Source organism: Oryx dammah, unplaced genomic scaffold (genome assembly GCF_014754425.2).
Source record: "Oryx dammah isolate SB20612 unplaced genomic scaffold, SCBI_Odam_1.1 HiC_scaffold_5, whole genome shotgun sequence".
NCBI lineage: Eukaryota > Metazoa > Chordata > Mammalia > Artiodactyla > Bovidae > Oryx > Oryx dammah.
Window position 1 is genome coordinate 51066567 of NW_024070189.1, and position 26609 is coordinate 51093175.

The window sequence follows — 26609 nt, forward strand, 5'->3', positions numbered from 1 at the left end:
TAATAATCTCCTATTACATAATATAACTTTCTCCGTATTTGCTATTATTTATTCAATGGCATATTTAATAACATTTATTGGAAAACCATAGAAAATGAAAAAAAAAACAGTTAAGCTGTCTTGTATGATTCAGTCTACATTTCGATTAAATTTAAATTATTCTCTTCCCATGGCTATACACTCTTGCCCCATTTTTAAAAACCTGAAGTCCAGGGTAGGAGAGACCAAGAGCATCCCAGAGGGCAGCAGCACGAATTCACTCCCCTCCAGCCCCCGCAGCTCCTTTCGCCCATCTCCCCTCCCCCTTAGCCGGGTCGCTTGCCATTGGTGGTTGCCATGACAACCGGCAGCTGCCAGGGCAGGCAGCCTCTACCGCAGCAGGGGTGGGGTTTCGGAGGAGGGGGCAGGAGAGGAGGAGCCAGAGGAGGTGTCTGCTGCAAGTTCCTGGCTGCTTCTGAGCTCACCCCATCCTCCGAGAGGGAGGAGGCCAAGTGGTGATGCTGCTGCTTCTGCCGCTTCGACTGCTGATACTCCAGTGAGGGCTGGAAGGGTGGTTCCTATTAGCACCGTCGCCAACCAGAGAGGGAGGGGAAGAAATCCCGGCAGCCGCTGCTGATGTTGGGCTCGGAGGCTGCATCCGACTCGGTCACAAGGAAAATGGATTCAGTTTGCATCTTTCCTTCCTTTCAACAGCTTCTCCGGATCTCAGCATGGTAAGTAGCAGGGAGCGAGGTTAGCTTCTTGATTTAGCTGGCTATTAAATGACCTGTGTATACATTTGTGGCCTTCATTGAACAATGACTCCCTCAGAGATGGGGAGGAAGATGTGGAGACAGTGATGGGGCTGGGAGAGAGGCAGGTTGCCAGGGAGAGAGAAGTAAGGAGGCATCTGCTTGTGTTAAAAAAAAAATGTATATATGGTGTTCTGATTTCATCTTGAACTGGCTCAGAATGCAGACTGAGCCGCTTGGTTCCTTTCCTTCCAAGCTTAGCAACAGAATCAGGGGGTGGAAAAAGAGCTCCCAAGAAATAGATGTTATTGAAAGGAATCATTTCATTTGCAGCTCTCACATATAGGGTCGGGCCTTCCTTCAAAAACACATTTGGTGCCTCCTAAGCTTGCAGGCCCAATTATAAGGTGATTTTGCTTATTTCCGTCATTGCTAAGAAAAGGTAGCCCCAGAATTTAGCCTTTTATTTCATATTCTGGTGTACTCTTGCTGAGAAATAATTTGCCAGGTAGAGTTTCATTTTTAGTGTACAGATTTGATTGTGATCACACAAATGGATACCCTGTGGATATGCATATCATCTATACACATGTTACTTAGCATTTATGAAACATATTTATATGCAGAGTGTGCTTTGCAATGATTTTTATGGGTTTTAAATGCCCTTGCATGCTTGGAGATAATTGCATATTTTTGAGACTATGCTTCTGGTTTGTATTATTATTCATTGACTTCATTTGGATTAATGCAAGATTTATTCTTGTTATTGTCCCTTAGTTTCATTGTGACCACTTAGGACAATCTGTGTTATAGCCTGCCTTTTTCCTTTATTTTTAATTGGGTTTTGTGGGGGGTGTTTTGAGAGCCCCGAATTTACACTGATGGGAAAGGGAGGTGGCTTGTGGTATTATTTTGTGTCCAGCATCTTGCCAAGTGAATGTTGAAAGACATCAGTTTTCTTGAAATTCTGGCCCAACCCTTTCATGTTTATGTGTTGTGTCCCAGGAAGCACAGATGAGCTGGAAGGTGAAATGCATTCATTTTATTTACTAGTGCTGCTATTTGCTGTTCATTCCTTCAGTATCCAGGCACCATTTTACAGTTCCCTCAAGTGTTGTATTATGGATCTACTTCTTTGGGTGGTCAAGTAAGAAAGTGGGATTGTTTTGAACATCTAGGTGTTCCCAAGTAACCTAGCCATTTCCAAATTAGCCTGCTTGTACAATGAAATGAAACAAGCGAATGAGCACAGCTTAGCTTGAGAGTATGTGGCTTGTAGGCAAAATGGGGGGCTATTGTAGTTTACAAATGCTTAGTGGGATCTGCTTGATATTTTACTGTATCACAGCTTTAAGGCAGCTCAGGATACTAAAGATGCCTGAGATGAGTAAAGTACAAGGCTCCATTACCACCCAGGATAATGGATTTTGTTGAATTAAAGCCAGAAAAATCCTTGCAGGTAAAACTGTATTAGTAACATTACATTTAGCATGTGAACTATTTTTTATCCATCTCCCTCTTCTCTAACAATATCATTGTCAGTGCAAACATTTTTTAAAATGTAAAAAAAGACTTGTTTTAATCCTGCATTTTATTTTACACACTGCTCACCTTCATTTACAATTTTTACATGCATTTGAATCAAGTTTATAGTTTAATTTCTCTGAGAATAAATGTCCTGTTTGGTTTATATAGTGGAAGGCTCTTCAGCAACTTAATGGGAAGAATAGATTTAATATGCTCATGGCATGTCATATATAGATTCATACCTCCATCAAGTCATGCTTGTGGGCCTTATCACAACTACATAAAGTAGAGCAGGGAAAGAGGTTCTGGACTTGTATGTCATAACAAAAATTGTATAACACGCTGCATCTTTAATGATAACTTTTGACTTGTAAGAAAATTTCAGCAAGCGTTAAACAAAATAAAGATATGTTGTACTTGACCCTGTTTCATGCAATGAAAACAGTTATCTTGGGCATTGTTTTATTTCCTTTGTTTCAAATTTTCGTTGGAATGTGGTTTTATAGGTGAGGTTGGCACAGTTTGAGCAGAAGCCAGTCACTGTAAGTCATGGACACGGAGCTGTCAGCAGTGTTTCAGCTGTGTGGTCAGACCTCATGGGATAGCATGTGTAGATTTTGATCCTACAACCTTGGATGATTATATGACCTTTGCTGAGGGCCACAGAAAAGTGAACTATTTTTAGTTTAGTGGAGTCTAGATACAAAATAATTCAAGAATCAATTTGATGTCAGAAAATACAAAATATATGGAAGATATGTACATGTTATTATTTAAATGTGCTGTTTATTTAGCAAGCAAAGTTAATTACCTTTTTCTCAAATACTGTCTTGAAAATGCCATTCTTGTTATAATGTTAAATATCTTGACTGGTATTTAAACTTTCATAAAGCTTACTTTATTTGGGATAAAACACATATTATCTAATTTCTCACTTTGGGATAGGATATTCCTTGTTTCTTCAAGTGACCTCAGAACATATTTCAGTTTTACATGCGTGCTTCAAGTTCCATCCGGGTACTTAGAAAATATCTGGAGGGTCAACACTGTTTTCTACATTTCTCATGGGTTCATAGAAAAATTATTACAATGTTTTTCATAGTGTTGGTACCTAAAAGAAAACAAAATTTATCTTGGAAGTTTTAACATAAATCACTCAGTTGGTTTTTACTGGAATAAGTAAACTAGATGTATACTTGGGTGTTACTCTGAGAGGTCAGTTATAATTCCCTGTGTTTGCACATCCCAACTAATTTCTTTCCAACCACGTGAAAATGTTTTTCCAAACATGATGAATTAATCAGTTGAAAAACAACTGTTTGTAGAGCTCTTATATGACTAGCACAATTTTCGTATTCTAGCAATATAGCATTTCCTTAGGGGGTGTATAAGCTATACACACATGAAATTAGTTAATGATGAAAACAATGTAGTTATAATTAACACCATCATTACACCTTTTCTTAATATACTCTTATAATTCTTAAAATCATTTTACATTCTTTATCTGTCATCTTATATCCCCCCAAATTCTATCATGTGAGTAAAGGTAGTGCCATAGTAATTATTTTACATAAGAGGAAAGAGGCTTGGGAGATTAGGCTTGTTCAATTTTGGGTTTGGTAAACAGTCTAATTGGGCCCAAATTCTACTCTCATGAGGCCAAATCTACCATATTAGAAAATTTAACAAATTATCTTGCTGATTTGAATTTTAAAATGTCAAATAAAATCTGCATTAAATGTAGCTCATTTTGTTTGAATATTTCAGGGGCCATGATATGTTCTTTGGTCACATTGAATTTTCAGATAGACTAAGTGCATTCTTTAGACATCAGCCAAAAAAAAAAAGGGGTTGACACAGAAATTATTTTGGAGAAAACCTGGGATTCATGATATTTCATAAAACATAGAAACATTTGTCTGGGAAAAAATTAGAACTTTGTTGGACTGGTGTGGACTTATTTTATGGCTGAGTATTGTTTTATTTTTAATGGCATACAAGTTAAGGGGAGTAACAGTTTCTTGCTGTGCTGTGTGTGTGTACTTAGTCACTCAGTCATGTCTGACTCTTTGTGACCCCATGGACTGTAGCCCACCAGGTTCCTCTGTCCACAGGATTTTTCAGGCAAGGATACTGGAGTGTGTTGCCATCTTCCTCCTCCAGGGGATCTTCCTGACCCAGTGATCGAACCTGTTTACTGTCTCTTGCATTGCAAGTGGAATGTGATGACTTTACCCACTGAGCCATCAAGGAAGCCCTCTTCTGTGCTTAGGACCAAATTATTTGAAGAAACTTAGCCGCACCTCCTACCTATATGTCCACATATCTATGTTAAGCATCTCTCAACCTCCATGTTCTTAAAAATTAAAATGATATTAAATCATAAATAAGTGTACATAAGTTTAACAACCGTATGATAGTTTCTGGACATTCATGTTTATGCTTTTCTGAGCCATCAAAAATTACTTTTCTCCAGAATATTCTAATTATTTGCCATCTCCCTTTCTTTGCTACCGTTGTAGGGGCATAGTTTGTCTGAGTGTTTAGTAATTCAGTGCTGGCCAAAGAACAAAATATGCCATCTGAACTGTCATTCGACAATTGCGAAACATCCTTTATAATTAATTAGCTTGCCGTACAAGTGAGATCTATCATATTAAAGACATTCTGCTTTAAATCAGTATTCACCAATACAGTTAAATGTCCTTTTAAAGACTTTTTTCTTACATTTTAAACATAATATCCTCATTGTTAGAATAAAAAAAGATAAGGCAGAAATGTGTAAGAAAATCACCCATAATCTACCATCAAGAAGTAATTACTCTTAGTACTTTGAAATACTTCCTTCTAGATTTTTTTTCTATATGCCATTTCAGGTGGCATCTAGATTTTTTTCTATAAACACACTCAGGTATATAATTTCGTAAATGGGGCCATACTCTGAGCACTGTTTTATAATTTTTTAAAATTTTATTTAAAGTGGCCATCTTTCCATGTTAATGAAATATGCCTCTAGTAAATTTTTAATCTCTGTGTGCATTTATCTTGATGACTCAAGATATTTTCCTCCACTTTGGGGTCTTCATTCTTTGCTTTTAAATACAGGCAGCTCCTACTTCATTTACAGCAGCTGTGCTTCAAGCATTGTTTTTCAGGAAATATGAGATCTGTTATTCTGACTTGCCATTGCATCTCACAGTGGATATTAAATTGACCTTGGTCTTCTTTTGTCTGCTGATAAAGAATAAGTTTTGAGCCCAAGTTAGAGAAATCCCCGTTTGAACTGCTAAGAATTTCACCAGGTGCATGCCTAAGCAATAAGTACAGAAACAAAAATCTCTTCCAGATTTGTGTTACTTTTCCTCAGTATGGTAGGGGCACCCTATAGTCCTAATCTCTGTGACCAACTTAAACCCTTCATAAAAATCATTTAAACAACAGACATTAGCTATCACATGATTTAGACTAAACTCAGATATATTTTTGGCATCAGTATTTTTCTTACACCTGTATTAAGCTTTTAAATGAAAGCCCAGTCTTCTGGCTCTTCCCCTTTTAAAATATGAATGGTGGTTGGATTATTCTTATACTTTAAGTTTGAGCTTTAAATGTAATTTCTGGGGACTTCCCTGGTGGTCCAGTGGTTAAGACTTGGCCTTCTGGTTCAGGGTGAGGGTTCAGTCTCTGGTAAGGAAGCTAAGATCTCACATGTCTCACAGCCAAAAAAACAACGTAAAACAAAAGCAGTATTGAAACAAATTCGATAAAGACTTAAAAAAATGGTCCACATCAAAAAAAAATTCTTAAGAAAGATTAAAAAAATGTAATTCCTTGGAGAGCTTTCCTTTAGTATATCTTAAATCTCTGCTATTACTCTTGTACCCTCTCTATTTCCTTTATAGCATTGATCAAAGTTGTAAAGATAGAGCTACAGTGAAACCTAAGTATGAGGAAAAAGTCTTTGTTCCCTTTCTTTGTTTGACATCTAAATTAAGATCATTTACTTCAGTGCTTTAATTCTGGAGTCAACTGCCATTAAAACAGAGATGGAAGACCAAATGTGACTAGGTTAGTTGACAGTGTCTGTTTAGAAAACTATTCATTGGTATTATTTTCAAGAAGGAAATTTTGCTGAGATCATTATGACTCTGAAAAAGCCTTGTGAGCTTGTGCTTCAGAAAAGAGGGTGATATTGTCATCATGCCTTCTGATCCAAACTGGAAATGTTCCCTTGGAAAATGCTACCCAGCATAACCACAGTGAAAATGTAAACCAAGCAAGTGTTTCTCACCCACATCCCTTGTCTGGCTCCTCCTTGTGCAGCATTTCATGGAGAGAGATACCTTCTAAAAATAAACATTTCATGGAGAGGTACTTTCCATGAAAGTACTGACCCATATTTAAGGCCTGTAAACTATTCATAGGTCAGATATACCTAACTTTAGTATATTTTCCAAAACAAAAACTGTTTTTTTAATGCAATAATACTAATGAAAACAGCTAGATGGAATATTTTAAACGAGTTCCATTTTGTAAAATCTAGAGTATTGTGTCATTCTACCAGTAAAAGAATAGCAAGACAATAATTTTATATAAAAGACAATTGTTGTTCAGTTGCTCAGTCTGTTGTTAAGTCGCTCAGTTGTGTCCGACTCTGCGACCCTATGGACTGCAGCACGCCAGATTTCCCTGTCCTTCACCATCTCCTGGAACTTGCTCAGACTCATGTCCATTGAGCTGGTAATTTTATATAAAACAGTAACAAATCTGGAGAGTTTATATTAAAAACCAACACTCTGAATTCACATGAGAATCCACATGATGGTAATTCTGCTAATTGGCACTGAGGAGACGGAGAGAGAGACTTAGGTGTTTTGAAGATGTTATAGATCCCAGACTTGTTTTCTTATGAATTTCTTAGATAATTCAGTTTGTAAAAATGGGAACTCTGGAATTACTGGAGTGTCTTCTCCATCATCTGCTCCCTCGGGTTACCTAGACCTGGCTGCATCTCTTAAGTAGGAATTTAAGTGGTTGCTAACTAACCACAAAGTGGAATTTTAATTTCAGAGAGCGTATGATTTTTTTGCTGTATTAATGAAGACACTTAAATTATGACTTAGTTTTATTTTAAAAGCACTTCGTTTAATAAAACTATCTAAAAAGTTTAGTGAAAGTGAAAGTGAAGTTGCTCAGTTGTGTCCGACTCTTTGCGACCCCATGGACTGTAGCCTACCTGGCTCCTCTGTCCATGGGATTTTCCAGGCAATAGTACTGGAGTGGATTGCCATTTCCTTCTCCAGGGGATCTTCCCAACCCAGAGATCGAACCCAGGTCTCCCGCATTGTAGACAGACGCTTTACCGTCTGAGCCACCAGAGAAGTCCTAGCCAGATGCCTGAGACATAATTATCAGTCATTAAAAATAAACTGTAGCTTTTAAAAAAAAATGAAGTAAAAAGGACGCCTTACCCCTAGTTGATTTTACGTGGAAGGAGCATTTGAGCCATCTTGCTCTCTTCTTCACTAGACTGTCCACATGTGAGGCTCCTCAGGGTGCAGTGCCACACTCTGAAGCAGGAGAGGAAAATAGCCTGCTACAAGGGGAACTGATTCTTCCACGACTGTGCAACCTTCAGGTTTTTTTTTCACTCTATGAATTGAAAAGAGCCCAGTCTCAAAAAGCATGCGTAAACATGCCTTATTCACATGAATGCTCTTATCTGGACAGGTGTAGCTACACACATTGTCCAATCTTCTTTTTTTTTTAAATTTTATTTATGTATTTTTGGTGTGCAGGGTCTTTGCCAGGGGGACATTTTTTTCTAGTTATGAAGAGTAGGGGCTACTCTCTAGTTGCAGTGAGCAGGTTTCTCACTGCGGTGGCTTCTCCTGTGGAAGACAGGATCTAGGGTTCGCGTGCTTAATTAGTTGTGGAAGGTGGGCTCCCTAGGACAGGCTCAATAGTTATGGTACGCTGGCTTAGCTGTTCCGGCGCACGTGGGATCTTACCCGACCAGGGATGGAACTTGTGTCTCCTACATTGGCAGGCAGGTTCTTTACCACTGAGCCACCAGAGAAGCCAGTGTCCAATCTTTTTTAAGTAATGGTGTATGATTTTATATTTTAACATTTTTCACTATGTTTACATTTTTTGAAATCAAACCTAAATGACTTAGCCAAGACCGCCTGATGGTAGTAAAGAGACAAGATTAATATTTCTAGCTCAGTTAAGTTCATTCACTCAGTCATGTCTGACATTTTGCAACCCCATGGACTGCAGCACACCAGGCTTACCTGTCCATCACCAACTCCTGGAGCTTGCACAAACTCATGTCCGTGGAGGTGGTGATGCCATCCAACCATCTCATCCTCTGTCATCCCCTTCTCCTCCTGCCTTCTATCTTTCCCAGCATCAGGGTATTTTCCAATAAGTTGGCTCTTCTCATCAGGTGGCCAAAGTATTGGAGTTTCAGCTTCAGCATCAGTTCTTCCAGTGAATATTCAGGATTGATTTCCTTTGGAATTGACTGGTTTGATCTTCTTATAGTCCAAGGGACTCTCAAGAGTCTTCTCCAACATCACAGTTCAAAAGCATCAATTCTTCAGCATTCGACTTTCTTTATGGTTCAACTCTCACATCCATACTACACTACTGGAAAAACCAAAGCTTTGACTATACAGATCTTTGTCAGCAAAGTAATGTCTCTGCTTTTTAATATGCTGTCTAGGTTGGTCATATTTTCTTCAAAGGAGCAAGGGTCTTTTAATTTCATGGCTGCAGTCATCATTTGCAGTGATTTTGGAGTCCCCCAAAATAAAGTCTGTCATTGTTTCCATTGTTTCCCCATCTATTTGCCATGAAATGATAGGACCGGATAAATTAATCTTCATTTGTTGAATGCTGAGTTTTAAGCCAACTTTTTCACTCTCCTCTTTCACTTTCATCTTTGCATTCTGCCATAAAGGTGGTGTCATCTTCAGATCTGAGGTTATTGATATTTCTCCCGGAAATCTTGATTCCAGCTTGTGCTTCATCCAGCCCGGCATTTCGCATGATGTATTCTGCATATAAGTTAAAGAAGCAGGGTGACAATATACAGCCTTGGCGCACTCCTTTCCCAATTTGGAACCAGTCTGTTGTTACATGTTCAATTCTAACTGTTGCTTTTTTACCTGCATAAAAATGTCTCAGGAGGCAGGTAGGGTGCTCTGCTAGTCACTGGCCATTTGCTTACTGTACTTCCATGGACATTTGTGTGGTTTGAAAACATTAACTGTCCAAGTTTATTTTATATAGTCCACTTGCTTTGAAACATTGATCTTTGACTGTATAGTCAACTGTAATGTAAGGGGCATTGATCCATTCTTGGTTCACATAGTGCCATCACTAACCACATTCTTGATGTCCTCAAATGTTGTTTTCCTAACAAGAGGATCTTTATGACAGAGAATAGCTGATGAAATAGTAGAAAAGCATTTTGTCTAGGAGATAGTCATTTGCAAAAGAGCACTTTCCCTTGGGACAATCTGAATTTTTTTCAGACTTGATGCTGACTCAGTTCTGTTCTTTAGAAGAATTGGGGATATCTGTCGTTATCGAGTTTCCTTTATAATTCAAGCAAACCAGTTCATTCCAACAACAAATGGAATAGTCTTGACCCTCTTAAAACAAAAATATCTAAAATGGTCAGGATATAACAAGAATAAAAAGAAAACTTACTTTTACAACTTACTTTTCAAAATTATCCAGAAAAGAACTAAATTCTTTGAATACCTATTATGTATTTATTATGGGCTTCTCTGGTACCTCAGATGGTAAAGAATCCCCCTTCAATGCAGGAGACCCTGGTTCAGTTCCTGAGATTGGAAGATCCCCTGGAGAAGGGATGGGCTACCCACTCCAGTATTCTTGGGCTTTCTTGGTGGCTCAGATGGCAAAGAATCTATCTGCAGCGCGGGAGACCTGGGTTTGATACCTGGGTTGGGAACATCCCCTAGAGGAGGGCATGGCAACCCACTTCAGTATTCTTACCTGGAGAATCCCATGGACAGAGGAGCCTGGTGAGTTATAGGCCCTTTGTATAGGAGATGATGAGGACATTCTTTGTTCTTTTTCTTTCAGTTGAGTTTGTCTCTCAGTCCTGTCTGACTCTTTGTGACCCCATGAACCGCAGCAAGCCAGGCAGGCCTCCCTGTCCATCACCAACTCCTGGAGTTCACCCAAACCCATGTCCATTGAGTTGGTGATGCCATCCAACCATCTCATCCTCTGTTGTCCCCCTGCTCCTCCTGCCCTCAATCTTTCCCAGCCTCAGGGTCTTTTCCAATGAGTCAGCTCTTCACATCAGGTGGCCAGAGTATTGGAGTTTCAGCTTCAAGCATCAGTCCTTCCAATGAACACCCAGGACTGATCTTCTTTAGGATGGCCTGGTTGGATCTCCTTGTAGTCCAAGGGACTCCTAAGACTCTTCTCCAACACCACAGTTCAAAAACATCAATTTTTCTGTGCTTACCTTTCTTTGTAGTCCAACTCTCACATCCATACATGACCATTGGAAAAACCATAGCCTTGACTAGACAGACCTTTGTTGGTAAAGTAATGTCTCTGCTTTTTAATATGCTGTCTAGGTTGGTCATAACTTTCCTTCCAAGAGGGAAACATCTTTTAATTTCATGGCTGCAATCACCATCTGCAGTGATTTTGGAGCCCCCCAAAATAAAGTCTGACACCGTTTCCACTGTTCCCCCATCTTTTTGCAATGAAGTGGTGGGACCAGATGCCATGATCTTAGTTTTCTGAATGTTGGGCTTTAAGCCAACTTTTTCACTTTCCTGTTTCACTTTCATCAAGAGGCTCTTTAGTTCTTCTTCACTTTCTGCCATAATGGTGGTGTCATCTGCATATCTGAGATTATAGATATTTCTCCCGGCAGTCTTGATTCCATCTTGTGCTTCCTCCAGCCCAGCGTTTCTTATGATGTACTCTGCATATAAGTTAAATAAGCAGGGTGACAATATACAGCCTTGACGTACTCCTTTTCCTATTTGGAACCAGTCTGTTGTTCCATGTCCAGTTCTAACTGTTGCTTCCTGACCTGCATATAGGTTTCTCAAGAGGCAAGTCAGGTGGTCTAGTATTCCCATCTCTTTCAGAATTTTCCACAGTTTATTGTGATCCACACAATCAAAGGCTTTGGCATAATCAGTAAAGCAGAAATAGATGTTTTTCTGGAACTCTCTTGCTTTTTCCATGATCCAGCGGATGTTGGCAATTTGATCTCTGGTTCCTCTGCCTTTTCTAAAACCAGCTTGAACATCTGGAAGTTCACGGTTCACGTATTGCTGAAGCCTGGCTTGAAGAATTTTAAGCATCACTTTACTAGTGTGTGAGATGAGTGTAATTGTGTGGTAGTTTGAGCATTCTTTGGCATTGCCTTCCTTTGGGATTGGAATGAAAACTGACCTTTTCCAGTCCTGTGGCCACTGCTGAGTTTTCCAAATTTGCTGGCATATTGAGTGCAGCACTTTCACAGCATCATCTTTCAGGATTTGAAACAGCTCAACTGGAATTCCATCACCTCCACTAGCTTTGTTCATAGCAATGCTTCCTAAGGCCCACTTGACTTCACATTCCAGGATGACTGGCTCTAGGTGAGTGATCACACCATCGTGATTATCTGGGTCATAAAGATCTTTGTATACAGTTCTTCTGTGTATTCTTATTATCTTCTGCTTCTGTTAGGACCATACCATTTCTGTCCTTTATCAAGCCCATCTTTGCATGAAATCTTCCCTTGATATTTCTAATTTTCTTGAAGAGATCTCTAGTCTTTCCTATTCTGTTGTTTTCCTCTATTTCTTTGCATTGATTGCTGAGGAAGGCTTTCTTATCTCTCCTTGCTATTCTTTGGAACTCTGCATTCAGATGCTTATATCTTTCCTTTTCTCCTTTGCTTTTCGCTTCTCTTCTTTTCACAGCTATTTGTAAGGCCTCCTCAGACAGCCATTTTGTGTTTTTGCATTTCTTTTTCTTGGAGATGGTCTTGATCCCTGTCTCCTGTACAGTGTCACGAACCTCATTCCTTGGTTCATCAGGCACTCTATCTATCAGATCTAGTCCCTTAAATCTATTTCTCACTTCCACTGTATAGTCATAAGGGATTTGATTTAGGTCATACCTGAATAGTATAGTGGTTTTCTCTACCTTCTTCAATTTCAGTCTGAATTGGGCAATAAGGAGTTCATGATCTGAGCCACAGTCAGCTCCCGGTCTTGTTTTGGTGACTGTATAGAACTTCTCCATCTTTGGCTGCAAAGAATATAATCAATCTTATTTCAGTGTCGACCATCTGGTGATGTCCATGTGTAGAGTCTTCTCTTGTGTTGTTGCAAGATGGTGTTTGCTATGACCAGTGCGTTTTCTTGGCAGAACTCTATTAGCCTTTCCCCTGCTTCATTCTGTACTCCAAGGCCAAATTTGCCTGTTACTCCAGGTGTTTCTTGACTTCCTACTTTTGCATTCCAGTCCCCTATAATGAAAAGGACATCTTTTTTGGGTGTTAGTTCTAGAAGGTCTTGTAGGTCTTTATAGAACTGTTCAACTTCAGCTTCTTCAGCATTACTGGTCGGGGCATAGAGTTGGATTACTGTGATATTGAATCGTTTGCCTTGGAAATGAACAGATCATTCTGTCGTTTTTGAGATTACATCCAAGTACTGCATTTTGGACTCTTTTGTTGACTGTGATGGCTACTCCATTTCTTCTAAGGGACTCCTGCCCGCAGTAGTAGATATAATGGTCATCTGAGTTAAATCTACCCATTCCAGTCCATCTCAGTTCATTGATTCCTAGAATGTCGATGTTCGCTCTTGTCATCTTCTGTTTGACCGCTTCCAATTTGCCTTGATTCATGGACCTAACATTCGAGGTTACTATGCAATATTGCTCTTTACAGCATGGAACCCTGCTTCCATCACCAGCCCCATTCACAGCTGGGTATTGTTTTTGCTTTGTCTCCATCCCTTCATTCTTTCTGGAGTTATTTCTCCACTGATCTCCAGTAGCATATTGAGCACCTACCGACCTTGGGAGTTCATCTTTCAGTGTCCTATCTTTTTGCCTCAAGGCAAGAATACTGAAGTGGTTTGCCATTCCTTTTTCCAGTGGACCACTTTCTGTCAGATCTCATTGTCAGTTTCATTGAGTTAGACAAGGCTGTGGTCTGTCTTTTTGTTTAGAGCTTGTGATCTTTTGGTCATAAATTCTACTAAGGTTTGGTAGACATTTTGTGACTGGTTTGTTCCACAGTATGGTAAAAAATCTGCCTGCAATCTGCCTGCAGGAGACCTGGGTTCGATGCCTAGATTGGGAAGATCCCCTGGAGAAAGGAACAGCTACCCACTGCAGTATTCTTGCTTGGAGAATCCCATGAACAGAGACTGGTAGGATGCAAACCATGGGTTCGCAAAGAGTCGGACACAGCTGAGCCACTTTCCCTTTCCCTGTGAAGGCTCATTCCTAGTTCAGGTGACGATTATGTACTGAATCTAGATGCGTGTGCAAGCTCAGGCGCTCCATCACGTGCGACTCTTTGTGACCCCATGGACCGTAGCCTGCCAGGCTTCCCTGTCCATGGGATTTCTCAGGCCAGAATACTGGAGTGCGTTGCCACTTCCTTCTCCAGGGGATTTTCTTGACCCAGGAATCAAACCTGCATCTCCTGCATTGTCAGGCAGATGTTTTACCACTGTGCCAAATTGAGAAGCAGCTTTCATTCCACTACACGTAGTTATTTCCCACTTACGTCTTGATTTTGTTCTTTAGAGAAGCATTCAGTTTTCATTAATATAGAAGCTGAAATGAGTTTAACCCAGTAGGTGTGCATTTGATAAAAATGAACTATCTATATGAAATCTAATGCTATTGATCTGGTTTGGGGGCAGTCACAGTGTCATTTCAACCAGACAGTTTGTAGCTTCAAGTGTTTCCTCCCTGCTCCATCAATTATTTATCTCTTACATAATTAGTAAGCAAAGGCATTTTCCACAATAACTAATATGTATTTAATACTTTATTTTACAAGTTACAAAGGACTTTTCATTCTTTAAATTTTCACAAGCATATAAGATAGTAAGAGAAGATAGTACATATTATGTTACATTGTATTATATTACGTTACATTATTTTATGTTCTATCATTTATAATCATTCTCAGGATAAAGTTCAGATTGTCTACCTGTGTCCAGCGTAACCTCACCACTGAGTGAAACTATGAGATGCAAATCCAGATTTTCTTACTTCAGAATTCCTTTGTTCTATGAGATGTGGCCCCACACAACCAAATAATCCATCAGTAATGTGAATGAGAGCCCAAGAACTATGACATGATCTGACTTGCACTCTAAGTCCTAACTCAGGTGCTAAGGAAATTTAGGTCACTTGGTTATCCTCACTGAGTCCTTCCTTTTATATATAATCAGTGGGTGTGTATCTGTATATGGAAAGAACTTTGGGCAGGGGTTTTAGAGGGATGGAGGATGAAAAGTTTCCACATGTGTATCATTACCATCATCACCAATGCCACAAAAGCCTGATTGAAGGTCCCCAAAATAGCAGCATTCATAGACTTCCAATTGTTATCCCTGGTCCCTGTCCAAAAGCAACTTCTGTTTTTTATGAGGAACAGGGGCCAAATTTAATAGAATATTAGCACATGTAACACTTAGATGGAATTCATAAATAGCACTGCTGTTTTCAGCACAAGTCTTTGTTTTTGTGAAGTGACCACAGTGGCTTCTAGCTAATTGGCCTGAATTGTTAACGCACATGTTGATGAGGATGGTTTTGAATCCTCATAGGCTTCAATCCTGTCTCTCTGAAGATGTGTTTCACCTGCTAAGCCAAATATAATGTTTAGCTTAATAAATAGAGGTTATGAGGGACATTAGTCTACTTTATGAACAAAATTCAGGTTAAAAAAAAAGCCACTAGGAAATTTCTTTCAAAACACATTTGACTTTAATGTTAGTTGTTGCATCGTTGGTTTGTGTTTGTTTTACTACGCTTCCTAGATGCCAAGCATTGCCCAAAAGTTGTTGCATGCATACAACACTCTTTGAAGAAGGTAATAGTATCCCTATTTTATTCATCCCTCAACTAAGGTTTATTGATGTAAAGTAATTTAATACTTAAGATTAACTAATAACAGATGGAACTAGATTCTGAACTCAAGTCTTCCTGACTCCAATGTCATATTACCTAATGAGCTAAACTTCTTCCTTCTTGCAGTGAAAACTTGTTTGTGCTCCTGAAAATTAAATAAAGAAAGGGCAAATGTATTTTAATGTTATTATATTTTAAAATATTAATCGAGACTCAGTTCTTGCTAAGTAAGGATAGTAACACTCTGCTAAAATTGACACCCGAGAACAAAGTCCACACAACCATAGTTTCTTCAGTGAGGAATGAAAACAAAGGGTTGAATGAACTCCAGTCCTAAAACTGGAGTTTTTGTTTTAATAACTTTTAGGAGATCATTTGTGAGTTACATGTATTTGACAACATAATCTGGGATTCTCTCTTTAAAACAAATATTTAAATAGGTATTAAATATATTTTAATAAAAGAGTATTCTCTAGTTTTCCTTTCTACTTTTTTGAAGCAATCAAAACCCCAGAAAACCTTGTATGCTGTGGTTTTCACAATTCTGTAAACTGTGAAATTTTCTTTTTCTCTGAAGAGATTGAGAGAGCAGTTTTACAAGAATTTCATTTCTGGAAAAAAATCCTCAATTGTGAAAAGGACTGAGCAGTACAAATCCCAGAACTTAATACTATGAAGAGCATATTCCTATACTCTTATAGTTTCCAAGGTTCTAAATTCATGCAACTTAAAACTTATTTTGTTTCAGTTTTTTGCTTGTACTGAATAGCTGGAGTTTTGACAAGAGTAAGTTTGGATGAAAGAAGGTTGAAACCTTGATTTGCCTGTCCCTGTATATAGGTGAGATATATTTGATAAATTATTTGTGGCCTATGCCAATCGTTGAATGTAATGAAACTCTCTAAAGAGTATGTTGTAGGAAAAGGTTCAGTGACTTAGGAAAACATGTAAGATACGTCTTTTAAATTAGAAGAAAAACAGAGTTCAAAAATCAAAAGATGGAATTTAATATCAGTTTTGTGAAAAGGGAAAAAATTCCATAAACATATATATATTTTGTAAGTGCAAATGAAAATAGTAACAGGAATTAGGGGTGGGAGGTGGGAGGGGGGTTCAGGATTGGAAACTCATATACACCCGTGGCGGATTCATGTCAATGTATGGCAAAACCAATACAATATTGTAAAGTAAAATAAAGTAAAAAAAAAATAGTAACAGAAATTAGATCTGGGTAGTAACTTTGGGGCTTCCCAGGAGGCGCTAGTGATAAAGAATCTGCCTGCCAATGCAAGAGACATAAAAAGGTGTGGGTTAGATCCCTGGGTTGGAAAGATCCTCTGGAGGTGGGCATGGCAACCCACTCCAGTATTCTTGCCTAGGAAATCTTCTGCGGACAGAGGAGCTTGGCAGGGTACAGCCCATAGGCTTGCAAAAGTCTGACTACACAGCTGAATCAACTTAGCACACTAGTAACTGCAGATGGTGATTGCAGCCATGAAATTAAAAGACACTTGCTCCTTGGAAGAAAAGTTATAGCCAACCTAGACAGCATATTAAAAAGCAAAGACATTACTTTGTAAACAAAAGTCCGTCTAGTCAAAGCTATTGTCTTTCCAGTAGTCATGTATAGATGTCAGAGTTGGATTATAAAGAAAGCTGAGCGCCGAAGAACTGATGCCTTTGAACTGATGTTATAGAAGACTCTTGAGAGTCCCTTGAACTGCAAGGAAATCCAACCAGTCAATCCTAAAGGAAATCAGTCCTGAATATTCACTGGAAGGACCGATGGTGAAGCTGAAGCTCCAATACTTTGGCCACTTGATGTGAGAACTGTCTCATTGGAAAAGACCCTGATGCTGGGAAAGATTGAAGGCAGGAGGAGAAGGAAACAACAGAGGATGAGATGGTTGGATGGCATCACCGACTCAATGGATATGAGTTTGAGTAAGCTCTGGCAGTTAGTGATGGATAGGGAGGCCTGGCATGCTGCAGTCCATGGGGTTGCAAAGAGTCGGACATGACTGAGCGACTGAACTGAACTGAACTTTATGAGAAACTTCTTTGTTGGTTTTTTTTGTGATTTCCAAATTTACTAAAATAAAATTTACTTATTTATCTGGTAAAATGTGGTGATTATTTTTTAAAGAAAAATTTTGTCATCCACATTTCTAAATCATCCACAAATCCAAATAATTAGCTGTCCAGAGTGACTTTGCAGGGCTTCTGAAAGATAGAAGTTCTGCTCTCTCTGGATCAGAGGCTCCAAATTGGCTTCTATCGACACCACAATGTCCCTGGTAAACCAGAGACATAAAGGAAAGGCTGGGAGGATGGGGTCGTCCTGGCTTTCTTAAGCACACACTCATAACACACAAACACACATACCCACTGAATGTCATCCTAAAGTTTTGAGAAAAAGATCCTTTCACAAAATTGAGAACCCAATGATATAGTTAATATTATATGTGCCAAAATATCTAATTTCTTTAAAAACTAATTTTAAAAAAATCTTCACTTGGATATTCGTCATCTTACTTTCATCAGCCTCTAGTGGTTTTAGTTCACAGTGTTTATCTGAATCAGACAAAACTCCAAGCTTAACACCATGTGATTCATTTTCACTGAAGACCTCAAATAAGGTTTATATGATGAGAGAGCATAAATGCACACAAATTCTTCAGAATTTTGACCTTTTTTTCCCTTTAGGAAGTAAACAGTTACCTCCACCATGAAGGACCTGCTTGCACTTTTGCTGCCCCCTCTGTAATTTAGACGAAGCAAAAATTTTCCATTCTTTGGTCTAATAATAATGATAATGCTGGAATGACAATGCTGCTGATGGCAGTTTACACTTTGAGGGTGGGGGTCTGGAGTTGCACAGCTCCAGGGAGCATTGTGAATGACGCCTCCCAGAGTTGTGCAGGGGAACAGTACTGAATGGGCACCTGTTGTGTGCCCTGTGAGGTTCTGAATACTTTGCAAATATAACACCTCGGCTGTGGGTACTATTGTACCCCTTTCTTACTCCTGTAGTTGAGGAAACTAAGACAGAGAAATGTTCAACCAGCTAAGAAATGATTTTCTGAATGGTTCCTAAGTATTTGTCTTTATACTAGGTATATGGGATAAAAATGAGGTTCTTATTCTCAAAAGGCTTATAAAGTAGTTAAGGAGATAGATCCATAAACAAGAGTTATCAGTAAAATAAGAGTTAACAGTTGTAATGATATAGCTTTCCTATTCAGCCACCAAAGGACATAGCCTCCAAAAAAAAAAAAAAGGAATACCTTAACCTTTGTCATCAAGATGCAGTCTTATTTTAGCTGAACTGTATTTGATCTTTACTAAAGAAATAAAAACAGAATGTGAAAGACTTTTAGTGACTATTTCCTGTTTCTTTCTGTTACACATGGTAATACTTACCTTATATTTTAACACTACCGGACCAAACCCATCTAACTGATATCTTAAGCTAACTTAAGATCTTATTTCTTATGTGAGTGACTAACCAGAGTTAATCATCTGGTCAACCTGTGTAATTAGAAAGTAGGGATGTGTTAGAACATTTTGAATTAAAACAGAACTTTAATATACTCTTCAAACCAAATGCAAATGAGTATTCTTTGAATTTGCAGCCATAATTTTAATACAAAGGAAAATCATGTTTAAAACTAAATCTGACACCTACGATGTATGCTTCTAATGTATATGTGTGGAGGAGTGAAGAGTGGGGAACATACAAAGATGAGTAAGACTCAATCCCAAAGGTATGCAGTAAGCATTTAGGCACTAAAATTATGCTGGGAGACTCAGAGCCTTTATCAGAACATAAGAATGTTTGAAACTGGGTATCAAACATGTGAAAATCTATATAAGAAAACTGAGAAACATCCATCAGGGAACATAAATGAAGGAAATGAGTAAATTCATGATGATTAAAGATTGAATTTATTCATCTGAAAATGGAGGAGAGGCGTTGTAATCTGCCTTTTCAAAAGGAATATCATAGTGACATGGAATATCACTATATATATGGTGACCACTTTACATGGAATATCTATATATATAGTGACCCCTTTCCAAAGAATAGTGCAGCCTATGAATTTTTAAAATAAAGCAAAACAAAATCACATAAACAATCACTTTGCAGCATGAATAATTTGCTGTGTTTTGAATTTTAATATACCAATTTTATCACTTGGGATGTATGAGAAAACAGTGTAAGACTGAGGTAAGAATGACTGTTAAATCCTGAAGAGAAAATTATGAATGGCTTCCTACAGTTTTTTTCCCCTTTGAACCTTTCCTGGCATGTGAATATAATGAGGCCACATACATGCACAGTAAGTATTGGAAAACATGTTTGATACATTGATTTCAGCTACAGTCAAGGAACTCTTTCCTGATTATTCTTTCTGTATTTAATACAGAAAAACATCACTGAGAAAGTGAGGGAAAACATAAATCCAGAAGGGGAAAGGTAACTGAGTATTTAATGAGAGTATTGATCCTGATCCACCTGCCTTTGGTGTTTTTCCTTCTTTGAGCTGTGATTATCAGTACTCCAACCTCTATATTAAATAATCTGTAAACTCTCTCTCTCTCTCTATGTAGTCAAATGCCACTGAGGCAGAGACCTATAAGAGCCTAGCAAATCTCTTAAACTTTATTTCTTTTTAAGTAAAAGGAAAATCTTGTGCTAGTTTATCTAGAAGAACGACCCTTCCAGTTGTAATATGTTTATGGCCTTCTGAGTGTCCATCACATTTGCCAGCCATCCTGTGTCATAATAAATGCTTCCCAAGGTAATAAAACAATATTAGCTTTTTGTTATTTTTCTATTTCACTGTGTATGTGTGTGTATGTGATATTGCCATTCAGTTTAGCAAAAAGGTCATTAAATACAAGTCATACAAATAAAAAGGCATACAGCATAGTATATGCAGAGCTAATTAGATAGTCCAGTTAATTAAAGTGTTGACTTTACTTTTTCTTGGCTTCAGCCCAGAGTCTGTATCCTCCATAAGTGCTGATGTTCAAGCACAAGGTGAATGATTGACTGACAGGTATTATTAAGAGGTTTCCTAGGTTTTATAAGGGGCTGTATTAGATTATATTCAAGGATTCTTTCCACCGAACATTTTAAACCTATCGAAGTAGACCCTCAGGGAAGGAGCATTCTCTTTCTTACAGAATATTTGCTCTTGTGCCTTCAGGAAGTCACTTTCTAGAGTTCCCCTTGGGGAAGCCAGCTTGCCATATGTGTGACGTTTTAATCAAAGTATGAATGTAGCTGGGACTTCCCAGATGGCGCTAGTGGTAAAGAACATGCCTGCCAGTGCAGGAGACATAAGAGACATGGGTTTGATCCCTGGGTCGAGAAGATGCCCTGGAAGAGGACATGGCAGCCCACTCCGGTATTTTTACCTGGAGAATCCCATGGACAGAGGAGCCTGGCGGACTACAGTCCATAGGGCCGAGAAGAGTCAGACACAGCTGAAGCAACCATCACGCACGCACACATGAACATAGCTCTGCTTGATAGAAAACCATCAAATGAATGGATACAGGATTGTCCTTTTCATTCCCTCCCATTTCTCAGGACAGATTTTACTGTTGTATATCAGGTCAGTAGAATTTCTCACAAAATCAGAGAATTCGTTCACTTGAAAAATACTCTCTTCTTATTGTCTTTGTCTTGATACAAAGTTCACATAGCCCAGCTGTAATTTTTTTTTAGGATAGGGCTGTGTGCCACAGTGTGAAAACACAAAACTGGGACTCAGAAATCCTGGGTTTAATCTTTGTTCCGCCACCAACCAGCTGTATGACATGACCAGGCATCCTGTCCATTCTTGATTTTTGTTTTTTCAACTGTGAAAAGAGAAAAAAAAAAATGCCTCTTATTTTCTTGTTGCTCCTTTTGCAAGAAAAATAACTAAGTGTTCAAAAGGGTCTTTGCCTTCAGATGCGTAGGCATATTTGCAAACTGATGAAGGAATTCTCTTTTGAAATCCAGAGTCCTTTTATTTGCCTATGGTAGTGATTACAGTTATTTATGGACCTGGCTTTTTTCTCCCTTTAGCCTCAAAGGAGACAAAGGAAGACAAGGGAAGTGAAGTAAGGAGAAGGTGAGAAAAAGAGGGAGAAATAAAATCTAAGAAAAGGAATAGAATTGCAGATGGCTCAAAAATGCATATTAACATAATATTTAAATTTATAACATACAGCTATAAAAAGTAAAGCTGCATAAAATTGCCTTGACTGGTTGGAATATAGTGAAAATACGAGGAAAGAACATTGCAGAAGGCCTGTGCTATAAACATTTTCAACAACGTTACAGATAAAAAATTTTAATGATGTGGAAAGATATTTAGAATGTATTTAGTGAAAATCTAGATTTAAAAACACTATGTTGAAAATATGTTCACATATGCATAGGAAAAGAGACATGAAGGAAATATAAAAATGCAAAAAGTGTGTAGGTGGTAGAAGTGTAAATGAATTTTATTTTTTATTTTTGAATTTTTGTTGATAAGGTTTCCTAGGTTTTTTCCAGTGAACATGTATTGCTTGGCTAGTAAGATAAGCAAACAAAAATAACTTTTTTGTTTTTGTTTTGTGTTCTTTGGTTTTATTTGTTTTGCTTTTCCTAGTTTCCTAATGTGAAAGCTCCAGTGACAGACTCAGGACCTTTCTCTTTTATTGAGATATGGTTGATTTCTAATGTTGTGTTAGTTTCAGGTGTACAACCAAATGATTCAGTTATGTGTGTGTGTGTGTGTGTGTGTGTGTGTGTGTGTGTGTGTGTGTGCGTGCGTGCACATGCTCAGTCGCTCGGGGCCGAGCTGTAGTAATGTGTGTGTGCGTGCTAAGTCGCTTCAGTCTTGTCCGGCTCTTTGAGACCCCATGGACTGTAGCCCACCAGGCTTGTCTGTCCACGGGATTCTCCAGGCAAGAATACTGGAGTGGGTTGCCATGTCCTCTTCCAGGGATCTTCCCCACCCAGGGATCGAATCTGTATCTCTTAAATCTCCTGCATTGGCAAGTGGGTTCTTTGCCACTGGTGCCACCTGGGAAGCCTCTTTTATATAATAGTTTGTTTCTGTTAATACGATACTCCTAGTTTATCCCTGCCCCCTGCCTCCCTCTTTTGGTAACCATAAGTTTGTTTTCTATGTTTTTCAGTATGTTTTTGTTTTGTGTATAAATTCATTTGTATTTTTTTGATTCCATGTATAAGTGATATAATTATTCACCTTTCTCTGTCTTACTTACTTCACTGAGAGTAATATTCTCTAGGTCCAGCCATGATGCTGCAAATGGCAATGTTTCTTTTATGGCTAATATTCCATTGTGTGTGTGTATGTATATATACATATGCAATATTTTCTTAAGTCAGTCATCTATCAGTGGGCACTTGGGTTGTTTCCATGTCTTGGGTATTGTAAATAGTGCTGCTGTAAACAATCAGATGTATGTATCTTTTTGAATTAGAGTTCATCTTTTCCAGATATAAACCCAGGAGTGGGATTGTTGTATCATATAATAGTTCTATTTTTAGATTTTTAAGGAACCTCCATACAGTTCTCCATAGTGGCTGTATCAGTTAACATTCCTACCAACAATACAGGAAGCTTCCCTTTTTCCTACAACTTCTCCGGGATTTATTGTTTGTAGATTTTTTGATGATGGCCATTCTAACCGGTGTGAGGTAATAACTCATTGTAGTTTTGATTTTCATTTCCCAAATAATTCGTGATGTTGAGCATCTTTCCAAGTGCTTGTTAGTCATCTGTGTCTTCTTTGGAAAAATGTCTATTAAGTCTTCTGCACTGGGTTGTTTGTTTTCTGATCTTGAGCTGTATAAGTTGTTTGTATATTTTGGATATTAACCCTTTGAGTTGCATCATTTCCAAATATTTATCCCATTACATAGGCTGCTTTTTCATTTTATTTATGATTTCCTTTGCTTTGCAAAAGCTTTTAATTTTAGTTGCTGCTGCTGCTGCTAAGTCGCTTCAGTCATGTCCGACTCTGTGCGACCCCATAGACGACAGCCCACCAGGCTCCGCCATCCCTGGGATTCACCAAGGAAGAACACTGGAGTGGGTTGCCATTTCCTTCTCCAATGCATGAAAATGAAAAGTGAAAGTGAGGTCGCTCAGTCGGGTCCGACTCTTTGAAACCCCGTGGACTGCAGCCTTCCAGGCTTTTCCGTCCATGGGATTTTCCAGGCAAGAGTACTGGAGTGGGATGCCATCGCCTTCTCCATTAATTTTAGTTAGGTCTTGTTTGTTTATTTTTGTTCTTATTTCCTTTGCCTTGGTGGACTGCTCTAAGAAAATTTGGCCACCTGATGTGAAGAGCTGACTCATTTGAAAAGACCCTGATGCTGGGAAAGATTGAGGGCAGGAGGAGAAGGGGATGACAGAGGATGAGATGGTTGGATGGCATCATCGACTCAATGGACATGGGTTTGAGTGGACTCCGGGAGTTGGTGATGGACAGGGAGGCCTGGCGTGCTGCGATTCATGGGGTCGCAAAGAGTCGGACACGACTGAGTGACTGAACTGAACTGAACTGAACCATTTTATTGTGTCTGCTCGAGCATCCCCTACCCCATCCACCCCCTTTCAACATCTTTCCTCAGTCAGCTTCTCTGTTACTTATCCCAGATACCTAGTATGTAAGACCCAGCAATTTGGCGAATCTTTCACTGGCAGTGTAGTCCTGTGCTCTCAGTTCTCCCTTTGTCTGAATTTCTATCACACTTGTGATTACTTCCACACTGTTTAGTGCATAATTGTTCTCCTTGTTTAAATGTTCTCATTTTGTCTCCATATCCATATTGAAAAGCTCCTGAAGAATTTATAGTTCTCCTCCATTTTCCAGAAGTGGAAGGAAGCCTCTGTTTTATGAGTGCATTTTGTGTGCTGTGTGCTATGCTGAGTATTTTGCTTCTCATCTCACTTAAGCCTGTTAACTCTTCTGTTAACTTGGTATCAATATCCTCATAAGTCCTGGAAGGAGACTAAACTCCAAGAGGTTGCATACTTTCCTGAGACCACACAGCTGGTTAGTGTCCCAGCTGTCTTAATCTGGGTCTCTAAAGGTTTTCCATTGCAATTTATTGTCTTACTAGTGGATAATATGTCGCTTTCGCATGATAGCTCATTGATTATGTTATTTAATTTTCTACTTCTCCATATTCTTGCTGTGTGTTTAACTTAACTGAGGTAAAATGTTAGGGTTCAGTTCAATCGCTCAGTCGTGCCCGACTCTTTGTGACCCCATGAATTGCAGCACGCCAGGCCTCCTTGTCCATCACCAACTCCCAGAGTTCACTCAGACTCACGTCCATCGAGTCGGTGATGCCATCCAGCCATCTCATCCTCTGTCATCCCCTTTTCCTCCTGCCTCAATTCCTCCCAGCATCAGAGTCTCTTCCAATGAGTCAACTCCAATGAGACTTTTCCACTCTTCACATGAGGTGGCCAAAGTGCTGGAGTTTCAGCTTTAGCATCATTCCTTCCAAAGAACACCCAGGGCTGATCTCCTTTAGAATGGACTAGTTGGATCTCCTTGCAGTACAAAGGACTCTCAAGAAGAGTCTTCTCCAACACTGCAGTTCAAAAGCATCAATTCTTCAGTGCTCACCTTTCTTCACAGTCCAACTCTCACATCCATACATGACTACTGGAAAAACCATAGCCTTGACTAGACAGACCTTTGTTGGCAAAGTAATGTCTCTCCTTTTGAATATGCTATCTAGGTTGCTCATAACTTTTCTTCCAAGGAATAAGTGTCTTTTAATTTCATGACTGCAGTCACCATCTGCACTGATTTTGGAGCCCCCAAAATAAAGTCTGACAGTGTTTCCACTGTTTCCCCATCTATTTCCCATGAAGTGATGGGACCGGATGCCATGATCTTCATTTTCTGAATGTGGAGCTTTAAGCCAACTTTTTCACTCTCCTCTTTCACTTTCATCAAGAGGCTATTTAGCTCCTCTTCACTTTCTGCCATAAGGGTGGTGTCATCTGCATATCTGAGGTTATTGATATTTTTCCCGGCAATCTTGATTCCAGCTTGTGTTTCTTCCAGTCCAGCATTTCTCATGATGTACTCTGAATATAAGTTAAATAAGCAAGGTGACAGTATACATTCTTGACGTAATCCTTTTCCTATTTGGAACCAGTCTGTTGTTCCATGTCCAGTTCTAACTGTTGCTTCCTGACCTGCATACAGATTTCTCAAGAGGCAAGTCAGGTGGTCTGGTATTCCCATCTCTTTCAGAATTTTCCACAGTTTATTGTGATCCACACAGTCAAAGTGTTTGGCATAGTCAATAAAGCAGAAATAGATGTTTTTCTGGAACTCTCTTGCTTTTTCCATGATCCAGCGGATGTTGGTAATTTGATCTCTGGTTTCTCTGCCTTTTCTAAAACCAGCTTGAACATCTGGAAGTTCACGGTTCACGTATTGCTGAAGCCTGGCTTGGAGAATTTTGAACATTACTAGCGTGTGAGATGAATGCAATTGTGTGGTAGTTTTAGCATTCTTTGGCATTGCCTTTCTTTGGGATTGGACTGAAAACTGACCTTTTCCAGTCTTGTTGCCACTGCTGAGTTTTCCAAATTTGAAACACTAAATAATATCAGCTCTTGGTGATTTGTTTTTAAATGCTCTTCCCCTATTCATGCCAAGTCTTTCTTCCTCTCTTGGTGTCTTCCCCATTATGTTGTTTCCACTCACCCAAACTACACTAAAAACTTCAAGGTGCCTGATTCATCGAACTGCTCCTCTTGTCCACCAACAATATTAAAGACTTGAATACATGGATTGGCTGTATTCCCTGCAGGAAAGAAGCTACCTTCTCTCTATTTCAGTTTGAGATTCCTCTCCCCCTGTAAATTATTCTCCCAATAGAAAGTCAGCACACTTGAGACAAAAGGCAATGAAGAGGAAGTAGTGATTCTGAACTTAATTCCCTGCAGTGTCTCTAGGATATTCAAAAGCCTGTAGTAACCTGACCTCTGCAGGAGGCAGCAGAAGGGAATATTTACAGAGAGTATGCTGAGTAGAAAAAGGCTCCTTTCAAGTGTGTTAACTTACAGCAAGCTAAGAAAGACAGGCTTAGAGCCTTCCCCAAAGTAACTAGTATGTGCCTGCGCTCTTTTT

The 26609-nt window shown here is 39.0% G+C and overlaps 1 protein-coding gene across 3 annotated transcripts in view; it reads left to right on the forward strand.

Annotated features, from left to right (window-relative positions):
- Window positions 1-389: 389 nt before the first annotated feature.
- Window positions 390-26609, forward strand: part of JAKMIP2 (janus kinase and microtubule interacting protein 2) — a 199540-nt gene continuing 173320 nt past the window's right edge. For all 3 annotated transcript variants that reach the window (XM_040239761.1, XM_040239763.1, XM_040239764.1), the window contains exon 1: window positions 390-713. The gene's annotated coding sequence lies outside the window, so the exon portion shown is untranslated. The remainder of the gene's footprint in view (window positions 714-26609) is intronic.